This window comes from Lathyrus oleraceus, chromosome 7 (assembly GCF_024323335.1).
Source record: "Lathyrus oleraceus cultivar Zhongwan6 chromosome 7, CAAS_Psat_ZW6_1.0, whole genome shotgun sequence".
Taxonomy (NCBI): Eukaryota; Viridiplantae; Streptophyta; class Magnoliopsida; order Fabales; family Fabaceae; genus Lathyrus; species Lathyrus oleraceus.
This window is the reverse complement of record NC_066585.1, coordinates 6021327-6033002: the sequence shown is the minus strand read 5'-3', so window position 1 is coordinate 6033002 and position 11676 is coordinate 6021327.

Genomic DNA, 11676 nt, shown 5'->3' with positions numbered 1-11676 from the left:
AAAGACATAAGGCATAAGCACCAGACCAATTGGCGTCTAATCTTAAATTTAAAGTGGGGGCGCCAATTGGATTGGCTACAACACATGGTGCTGCCAATCCAATTGGCGCCCATGTGTAAGTTGGAAGAGGAGGCGCCAATTGGTCTAGCGCCTCAGTGTAATGTGATTTTTTTTTTATAAATAGAGGTGTTGTGTGATTCATTTTTCCACATCTCATTTTTCCATATTGCAAACATGTTTGATGTTCGTCGCCGCTATAGAAAAGTGGTATATTCGAGAGACAAGCCTCCAATGTTGATGCTCTTCAGGAACATCTGTAGTTTCGATCAACTGAAGAGGGAGCTGGTTCGTTGGTTAGATGGAAAAATACCAGAAGGGAAAAAAATTAGAAGTATTGAGAGACTCGATAGTATATTTGGTTGGGTGCGAGTAAAAATTGATAAGGATGCTAGGGAAATGATGTTTGGACGAGATGACATCAGTTTGATTGTTGTAATTAGTTAGAAATGTTGTTTTTGAATATTATGATTAAGTATTTTCATATGTATTCGATGTTTGGTTTTTGTGTTGTTTATTTGGACTTCTTCTGTTTTAAGCGTGCTTATGTTGTAGTGATGTTTATTGTTGATCTTGTTGTAACAAAAAGTTAATGATATACAAAAATCCAATGTTACAAAAATTGAAAGGATGTACTAAATTAAGATGCAGATGTTGCTCATAGATTGAGACATTTGTTCTTATTTTGTCCGAGTTGACGACATATACTACATAATCTTATCATTTTATCAGTCATATCAATTTCTATTCTAATACGTGTGTTGTTTGGCCGTCCTGTTTTCTTTCTTCGCATCTCATCGTTGTGCCAAACTATGTCACCTTCATATGGAGGCCAATATTCCTCCATTGGTAGCACTGAGAAGATTTTGTTATACACATTCATGACAGTAATGACCTTGTAAACATCAGATAGATGGCTGTAAGTGTTCTGACGAGTATGTGCGCATGCCGTAATGACATGGGAGCAAGGAATACGGAAGGCCTGGAACTTTCCACAGTCAACTTCTATTTAGTTTGACAACATAGGATAATTTGGAATCCCCTCATTGTGGTCCATTATTTCCTGTACACTGAAATTTTGCTTATGACGATCAAAGACTGTAACCGCGTGTGTGCTAGCTTTGATACTTTCCTCTTACATAACTTTCATACAACATTCACTGAATATTTAACCTGACATTAACAATGTACTCCATCTATTACCTCTGGTTGCGAAGGTAGATGCCAACCTAAAATAGGTTGTTCTGACCAATGCGGTTATTGGTAGATTTCTAATGCCTTTGAATACACCGTTCATGTATTCCATAAGGTTTGTTGTTATGTGGCTCCATCCACAGCCTCTTTCAAATGCCATTGTCCACTGCTCTAATGGTATGTTATCCATCCGCCTTCCTACATCTGCATTAGACAATCTAATTTCGTCATGGTAATGTTGAAATGACGGCTGAGTTAGAGCATACTCTGCATTCACCACTTTTTTGTGAAGGTTCCTGTCTTTGATTGCACGCATGAAGTTTTGTGCGATATGTCTAATGCAATAGACATGGGTAGAAGGAGGATCATTCCATCTGTTATAATGGTTATTGTAAGCACTCTTAATGGCAGCATGTCTATCTGAAATCAAATAGAGTTTGGTTTGTGGTACGACATGTGTTCTGAGATGTCGAAGGAAGAAACCCCAACCACTAGCGGTTTCACCTTCAACCAGAGAAAAGGCAATGGGAAAGACATTATTGTTGCCGTCTTGTGCAACAACCATAAGCAAAGTACCCTTGTATTTTCCGTATAACCATGTTCCATCAATTTGAATAATAGGTTTGCAGAAGGCAAAACCTTTGATGCACGGTTCAAACGCCCAAAAGAGGCGGTGAAAGATTCTATTTCCAGCAAAGCTTCGCTAGATATGAGTGTCACAAATAGAAGCACCGCCAAGACCATGTCTTAACTGACACTGTGATGTCAATTGAAGAAAAACCAAGTCGTAATTATATGGCTTGGTACAGACCGGTTGGATTTGAGTTTATCGCTGAGGATATGTACCTATATGACCCATGCTAGGTTACTTACACACCAGAAGGCTCAACATCTAACCCCCAACAACATTGTCAGACCGACTACTCACAACCCCTTATCCATCAAAATATCCGATCCACAAACACACAAACCTACAACCCTAACATGCCAAACACTCAACCACAATACCAAGAGCATACCCCGTACCACCACCAACAACTAGATCATCATCAAGACATCCAACATCCATATGCACCCAACACATCACCCTATCATAGCCGCCTTAGCCAAAACACTCAACGATCATTTAACACCAACCGTCCCTCCTCATACTATAGCCAAGAAGCCCAAACATCTCAAAACCAAAACCTTCAACAACCATATGTCTACCAAACACCACAACAATCATTTCAACCTTTCCTTGACGCATCATTCACACCAATGTCTCCCTTCAATCGTCTTGGTCGCCCTCCAACAACTCAAACACAACCCAACTACTATGGCATGGGTCATGAACTCAACTATGGAGGTACCCCTTCGATGCATACACAAGACTACGCCAATTTGTCTAACTATCTCAGGAAATCTCCTGCAGTTGATGGTGATGTTCCTGGGCCCTCAGATACTCAAACACCTGGGGTGAATCATCAACGTGGGTTATGACCACGAGTTCGGGTAGCTAGGGGATGTGGGACCGAAGGTCGGTTAGGTGATCCTGGTTCATCGACATTAGTCTTTTTTGTGTAAACAGGTATTAATATTAATATGAATTGGTCCGATTTCGACTTTATCTACAATGTACAATATTTTTCAAAAAAAATTACGAAACACACACAGGTGCCAGATCAATTGACGCCTCCTTTAAAACTTAACACACACGCGCCAATTGGATTGACAACACAAGGTGGACTAGCCAATCCAATTGGCGTCTCCTCTCTAAGTTTAAGAGCAGACGCCAATTCATTTGACGCCTCCTCTTCAAAGTGAGGTATTTTGGAAAATAATCTAAAGAGTGAGTTATTTTAGGATATTTTTTTGAAAAATTAGGTTATTTGGGTAAAAATCCCCCCTTTGTTTTTTTAGCTTTGCGGAACGGACCTAAACGATGCGAGATTGACCGTTTGTCACCTTTAATTTTAAGTGCAAAAATGTAATAGAAGACAAAATTGTTTGAACTTGAAATAGGGGACTAATTTTTTGAATGAAGTAAAATAGGAAAGCCAAACTATAATTAAATCTAACTAAGATTAAAATTTTAAAATCTTTTTTATTACTGCTTAGTAAAATATTTTTATTAACTTTTATTATTAACTTTTATTATTAACTTTTATTATTATAATAATTATACAAACAAAAATAAAATAAATACATACTAATAAAAAAATATAATTAACTCTTTATTTATAATAAAGAGACAAATAATAGTAGGAAATAAGTAAATTTTACAACTGAAGTTGGGAGTAGCCACTCAACTACCTACTATATTATCTATTATATATAAAATAAAATATGAGTTTTTAAGCTAACCTTTATTTTTTCCAAAACTATCCTTAACTTTTTTTTTGAAGATAATAAAATATAATTTAAAAAATGGAGTGATTAGTAACTTCCGCCAGTTACCATTTACAAAACATTTAAAGTTAACTTCCATCTTTCAAAACACATATATAATGTGTGCGATCCAAAATAAAGATCCTCTTTATTTCTACTTTTTTTAATGATATTTATTTGGATTTTTTCAAGAGAAACATACAATAAAATGTGTAATTTAAATCTATAACTAAGATACATATTTTTCGGTTGGTCTGTCTTTTTCTAAAAATACATTTCACTTACTTTTTTTCAAGTTAAAGCATATTGTATATCAGTAACTTTTATGTATAAATCACCTAAAAAACATCATCATAACTGCATAATGCAATTTCTTTTTATTCACGTATCGTTTTCCTTTATTTTTAATGTTGTAATATTTCTTTTGTTTTTTTACATACTTCCTGCATTTTCAAAATTTTCATTCAATCATTTCCTTAATATATTTACAAGTTCCAAATTGTAGAAGAATACCTAATAACTTTAGTTTTTTCACATGTTTTCTACATCACTATTTTCATGTAATTAAAGATTCTAAATTTGCTTGATAACTTTTAGTGGATAAATAAAGAAAAATAGGAGAAGTCGAAAGACTATGAAAAGAATAGTGAGGCAAGCCAATCTTTCACGGTGTAACAAATATTCACCGATAATTTAAGTGATTTATATATATATATATATATATATATATATATATATATTTATGTGGGTTTAGTTAGTTATTAAAAGTTATTTATTTTAATTAGATTATTACGTAGTTATGTGTTTTTTTAACCAACTCTCGAGAGAGTATTCTTAATATTGTTGTTATTATATAAACTTTAGGATTAAATAATATTGTTGTTATTATATAAATTTTAGGATTAAATAAGTTTTTGGTCCTTCTAAATATGGTCATTTTCATTTTTAATTTCTCTAAAAGATTTATTTAAAGAATGATCTTCGTGACTTCCTCAAGTCTCTCTAATATAACATATATGCTACAACATCCTATATATTTTCGGAGTGTTATGTGATGGATCATTTTTTTTTTGTTATGGCTCAAGAAAATGGATAAATTTAATAAACAGCAAAAATCATGCATAAAGACTCGACATCACATGCAATGACTCATGAACAAACTAAAACTAGAAAGCAAAGAATAAAAACTAAAACTAGAAAGCAATAAATCTAACCAGGAAACAAGGAAATAAAAACGGTAAAATTCCTCTCCCACACTTAATTCAAGCATTGTCCCTAATGCTTTAGTAAAAGTAGGAAAAGAAAAAGTAGAACCTGTGGATAGCCTAGTGCGGGCCACTAGTGCCCTCCCCTGGCTGATCCGGAAGTGGCTGCTGACGACGTCTGCTACGGTGACGGGAACTCTGGGATATCTCGAGTTGCTGTACGCGTGCCGATATTGCATCGTTGGATGCTTGCAACCCTCAGATTATGGCTGTTTGGTTAGGCTTTACAATAGTGAAATCTCGCACATGGGAAGCTATGTTACGCTGTTGGTGGTATGCTTGGGTGGCTTGAGCTTCTATTACAGTTTGATAGTTACGATCATTTCGTTCTTGAGAGGCCTGTATGAACTCAATCAATTTTTATTGTTGATCATACATGGAATAAATCAAGTCATCACACTCCTCCTCACATGTCATTTGTGCCTGGTACATATCCTCAGTGTAAACGAACCCAGAAGAGGTACCTGCAAAAGGGTTAGAATAATCAGGTGCAGTGTGTGCGGGTGAAGCATGCATATGAGGTGCGTGGTGTGCAGGTGAGTCGTGCTCTAAATGGTCATACTCATTATCTCTATCAGCATCGACATTGACATTATGAGGAATGTCCATGGGCATCAGGCCGGTGTAAGATGGGGCCTGCAAATCATAGATCCAATTTGCCCTTTCCCATACATCAGTACGGGCAGGCCATGGTAAAACAATACTCTTAATTTCATGATTTCGAACCATGAGGTGGTAACCTCCCTCTTTCCTCACCTTGCAAAGCCTCATATGGCTCATAAGATTGAGGTCCAAGGTACGAGGCAGTAAAGGTTCTAGTGTAGCTAGCTTAGTATCAAGCCCTATAACACGAGCGAGAGATGTAATAAATCCTCTAAAAGATATGATCCCTTTCTTTTTCAAAACCGCGCTCATGTGGGCTATCAAGAATGGGACATAATTCAACGACCTTTGTATCAATTCTGCCTGTAAGTAGAGAAACTCTTTTGCATTTAATTTGTTTGAGTTTTCCCAGTCAAAGATGGTGTCATCCAACATTTGGCGGTAGACACATATGGTCGGGTTGTGAATCTCAGATGCCACATTCTCTTCAAAGGAATTACTAGCAGAACTTGTTATTTGTTCCCAAAATGCAAAAGCTCCAACTGACCAATTTGTTTCTAAAGGTGCCTCACATAAGACACCCTCCCCGTAAGGAATGTGTAGCAATTCTGCAAGCTGATTAGTAGAATATTCACATTCCTCATTAAACATGCGGAATTTAATGGTGCCTGCAGTGCTCGCTGTGTTTGGACCGACATTATAAATTAGAGAACTCAAAAGTTCTCTTGTAAGGTACTCATATGTGTGATCTCTTTGTTCCATGAAATTTCGCAAGTCTATCGTCTCAAATAAATAACAAACGTTATGATAAATTCCTAATCTATGCAAACTAGTATCGTCGACATACCTCATGGCAAAGATGCCACGTTCGAGCAAGTCCTCATATTTCATCCTTTACATGCTCCCATTATTTCCTTGTCGGGAAATGATGTTCCCCTCATCCATGACTGCCATTATTGGTTGTCTTATAGGTGAAAATTGAGAAATTTGGAGAAGATGTTAAGAATTGGTTTTTTGGCATTTTAGTGAAAAATTGGAGTATTTGAAGATGAGAATTTGAGTGGGTTTATGGAAATGAGTGGGTATTTGAGTTATGGGGAGTTATATCAGTGAGTGGGGTTGTAAATGGAGTTAAAGGTGAAAGGTAGTGGGATTGGGAAGAAGAAGGTATGTAGAAAATGGGGAGAAACAAGGGTTTTCGCTACTGTCCCGGATTTGAAATCCCAAGACCCATGGCGAACGCCATCTTTGGCTGTTCGGCAAATGGACCATAAGTTACGATTTTTTTGGGGGCCTTGGGGTGTTTTTGGTGTATTTTTTGGATCCTTTTTGCAGAGTCTTGTCATTTTGTTTGAGATGGTTGATTGCATAGTAAATTTGGACAAAGATGGACCTTGAATTAGACACATAATATAATGATAAAAATAAGTAATTTTTTTAAAAAGGATGCATAATGGGAAAAAGTCTGAAAGTAACTAAAAAGATAACTGAAAAGGAAATAGGTCTAAATAACTCTAATAATGATAACGATAGAAATAAGTTCCTCTTCCATGATGAAAAGGTTTGCGGTGAATGCTACTAAAGGGGCTGCAGTGGGTGTCCCGGGATCTGGGGTGATCGGGGCGCCTGAGCCGCAATAATCTGACGTCGAAGGCTATGGATATCCCAACATAGGAAATATGTCTCATTGGTGTGAGTGGCGTTATCCACTTCCATCTGTGAAGTAAGGTCGCGAACTTTTTTCACGAAGGGAAGCAATCTCCTGGGACATGGCATTGAGCTTATAGTCAATGTTGCGCCTCTGTGTTGGTCTTATGGAGGAAAACACATTAGGCCTATCCGAGAGAGGTGATGGGTGGTATTCTGGAGTGGGAGGGGTGACGGGTCTAGATGATGTTTCTCATTGGCCTTCCGGATCATATTTCCAATTCTCCCTATTATAGATGTTGGTTCTCTCAGGGTTTCACAAGGTGAAGTGGTGAACCACCTTATTATTAATGAGTATTTTGTACTCATTAATCCTGAAGTACACTCATCGTACCAGACCATGGTCTAAGCAATATCCTAGATCGAGGAGGGTGAATCCGCAATACGGGACTAGGTGGGAGAGTTGGTTTTTGAGTTTCAAGGCATAGGCTATTTGTGTAACTGTTCCTCCAACATGGATTGGGCCTTCAGTGGACTTAGCAACACCTTCAAGGTAAGCAATGAGGAAAGTTCCATATTCAACTGGTTCTGACTCGGTGATGCGATAGAGAAACATTAATTCTTCTACACTAATAGGCTCGATACCCTCACTCCTACCAAAGAAGGTTTGGGCTAAAATCATTTGGAAATACCTAAGTGATGGGTTATGGATATATATATATATATATATATATATATATATATAATATATATATATATATATATATATATATATATATATATATATATATATATATATATATATATATATATATATATATATATATATATATATATATATATATATATATATATATGGAGAACTGAGTGGATGAGTCGGAATTACCGTATGTGGTAATAGCCCCTTGTCGCAACCTGAAAAAGGAGATGCGAAAAAACAACCGGCGAGAATAGAAATGACAGAAGAGTCGCCACCGTGCGTTATTTATCCCAAAGGGGGGAAAGGAAACGCTCGAAGTAAACCTGGAAAAAGGAAAGGAAAAGACAAGGTCTCTCAACCAAATCTTGGGTTCGGGAGTCGATTATGCGAAGGGAAGGTATTAACACCCCTACGCATCCGTAGTACTCTACGGGATCCACTCTTATTGTTCTTGTCTAAAGGGTGTGGGTTTATCTAATGTACTATTTACTAAAAGAGGGGTCAAAAAGAAAATGACTCGCACGGATGTCGCATCCACTGCATACGTATCTCATCTGAATATGAGAATCAGAGTCTTCGTAGCTCGGCTACCTATGGGTTAAAGAGGAGTGTGCTCGCTAAGACATCGCGTCTCATGCCTACGTATCTCATCTGGAATGAGAATCAGAGCAAACCGTAGTTCGGCTACCTACGGGTTAAGGGTTGTGTTTTTTAGATGAACGACGTTACTATGCAATCTACCGGATGCTCGACCTCTGGAGACTTACTCGCCTGTAGTAGAAGGAGTTAACGTGTTCTTAGGAGAAGAAAAATCAATGAGTTTGTCTGTGTTTTAGGAATGCTCATGCAAAAGGAAGTCCTTGACGAAGGAACAGTGCTACCTTAATTGACATGCAAACGAGAGACTATACGAAGCCTAGCAATCCTATGGGGAGACGATCACACCATACAAAACAAACATGCATAAAGTAAAATGCCACCAAGGGGGCTCAAACATACATGGGTAGGGCTTTAGTCAAGAGGGGTCATATCAACCTCGACAAACAAGCCATGGAGGGGTAATCAAATGGGCTCTTAACCACTGACATTGAACGTCAGGGTGAGCAGATCAAAAGGGAAATGAGGACAAGACCTCATAGCTCTTAACCCTGGACGGGGTGAGCTCATGACAAAAAGTGGGGATTCAGAAAGGTGGAACCCTCTCCACTGACTGACCGGACAAAAGATCTTGGGCTTTTGTTCTGAAGCATCGACACGTAGTGTGAGCATAAAGAACGACACACTGAATAACGGGGGATTGACTACTAATCCCTTTTATCCGTCAATTGCCTCTTCGTGGAGGTCTTTAGCATAAAAGTAAATAAACAAAAGAAAACATTGCCCCCTATTGAGGTCTTCCAGCTAAGAAAGCGGTAAAATGCGGTAAAGATGTAAAAGGGATCAAGAGAGCTACCACACGGATAAAGATCCGAAGTAACAGCAACTAAAGAAACAGGAAACCCAGAGATATCTCAAGCTAGCACCATCCAAGAAAGCAAGTCAGTACAGGTAATCGGAATAAATCTCCAAATGGTAACCCACAAATAAAGTAGAATGCCAAGCAAGTTATCCTTTCAGGAGTCATGTGAGCCCTCACAAAAAAAACTCAACAAACAGGTTAGAGTGACAAGATGGGGTGCAATCAAGAGTTGCCCCAAATCAAAATGTAACCACATGAATCATGCCATTAAAATTTACAAAAAAAAGCTCACAAAAAGCAACCAAATGTAGGAGGCCTAAACCTCTTGTCAAACACATGCATCAAAAGGGTATCAAAATTCAAAGTCAGGGGGCAAGGATCCACACATCAAGACATGACATACATACTAAAACATGTGCCCACATGCAAAACCTAACGATACCCACTCTTCCAAATTCACTCATAATACCTCATACATTTAGAAATTTCAAATTGAAGGCGTAAAGTAATGGGAATAGGGCAAACCTGATTGGAGAGATCGGTTGAAATTGAATTGCCCTTTTGGGTTTGCAGAACAATATTAGGGTTTATATGAGGGAGCGGTGATTCTGTGCAAATGAGTTCTCTGAATTCTGTTAGCTTCCTCTCTGAAATTCTACTAGCTTTCTCTGGCTCTCTAGGTTTTGTTCCAAGGAAATTTCAGAGTGTTTTTAACTTTCACTAATTCTCCCTTTTTATAACCTGATTTTCATGGCTTGGTGAGCTCAAATGAGAGAGGTCCAAGTCCAAGATTTTTCTATTATATTTTATTTATTTATTTATTTTCTTTTTTTTTTCCGAAACGCGTGGGCTTCGCCTAGCGAGCATGACAGTTCAAGAAATTCCTCTGAGCGTAGGTGATTCTGGTGGCTTTTCTTGGGACTCGCTAGGCGACCCATTCTGCTCGCCTAGCGAGCATGACAGCTCATGAAAAAACTTTTGCTCCTTCAAGATTAACGTTTTGACTGATGAATAGACCCCATTTGAACATGTTGGAAGTATCTCAAGCCATTCCCTTATGTTGACTGATCACCCAAATAGGACCCACAAAGTGTGTTGGATGATATTCAAGCTTCTTGGATCTAATTCCGATTGACATGATGAAATGCAATATGAAATGTTAAATGACCTAAAAATGAATGCATGAATGAGGGGGGCAAATTTTGAGGTATTACAGTTGCCCCTATTCAATCAACTGGAGACCCGAAAAGAAGATAGCAGCGGCTTTCGCACTTTCGAGGTATCAAGGGATTGAATACAATAAAAGCCCGAAAATTTGCACTGAAGTGAAGTGAAGTAACAATGCCTGTCAGAATCGGCAAAGAGTTGGTCTTGAAAGAAGAATCTCTCTGGTACGGTGAGAGTCAGTCTGAATACCGAAAAAGAATGTTAACCTGGATACCAAAATAAATGGTAACACAAAAATAACCATGGCCTGAATGCCGCTCATTAGTATGAATGCTGGAAATGACTTCGATCTGAACATCGGAAGATATGAGATTATTAATATCGGTCTGAACACCGAGAGGCTGACCTGAATGCCACAAATTGCATCGACCTGAACGTCGGAAACTTCTTCGATCTGAACATCGGAAAACTGGCCTGAACGCCACTTCGGTCTGAATACCGGAAACTGGCCTGAATGCCACTTCGGTCTGAATACCGGAAACTGGCCCGAATGCCACAAGTTGCATCGACCTGAACGTCGGAAACTTCTTCGATCTGAACATCGGAAAACTGGCCTGAACGCCACTTCGGTCTGAATACCGGAAACTGGCCTGAATGCCACTTTGGTCTGAATACCGGAAACTGGCCTGAATGCCACAAGTTGCATCGACCTGAATGTCAGAAACTTCTTCGATCTGAACATCGGAAAATTGGCCTGAATGCCACTTCGGTATGAATACCGGAAACCTGGCCTGAATGCCACAAGTTGCATCTACCTGAATGTCGGAAACTTCTTCGATCTGAACATCGGAAAATTGGCCTGAATGCCACTTCGGTCTGAATACCAGAAACCTGGCCTGAATGCCACAAGTTGCATCGACCTGAATGTCGGAAACTTCTTCGATCTGAACATCGGAAAATTTCATGCCAGTCAACATCGGCAGAAATAGGGAAAGATAATAGAGGCGGCGCATGGGCCAATGACACTTGCTGGGGATAATAACGGTAAGTCATGAACAATCTTCAGTCTGAGTACTGGAAACAACTTCTGGCTTATCACTTGGGATACCGAGAATGTTTTATGCTTACATGCGTATGTTTGAATTTTTCAATGGCGTAATGCTCCATGAAAATGGAAATGCTACGCGATTTGGGAGGATGCAATGCAATATGAT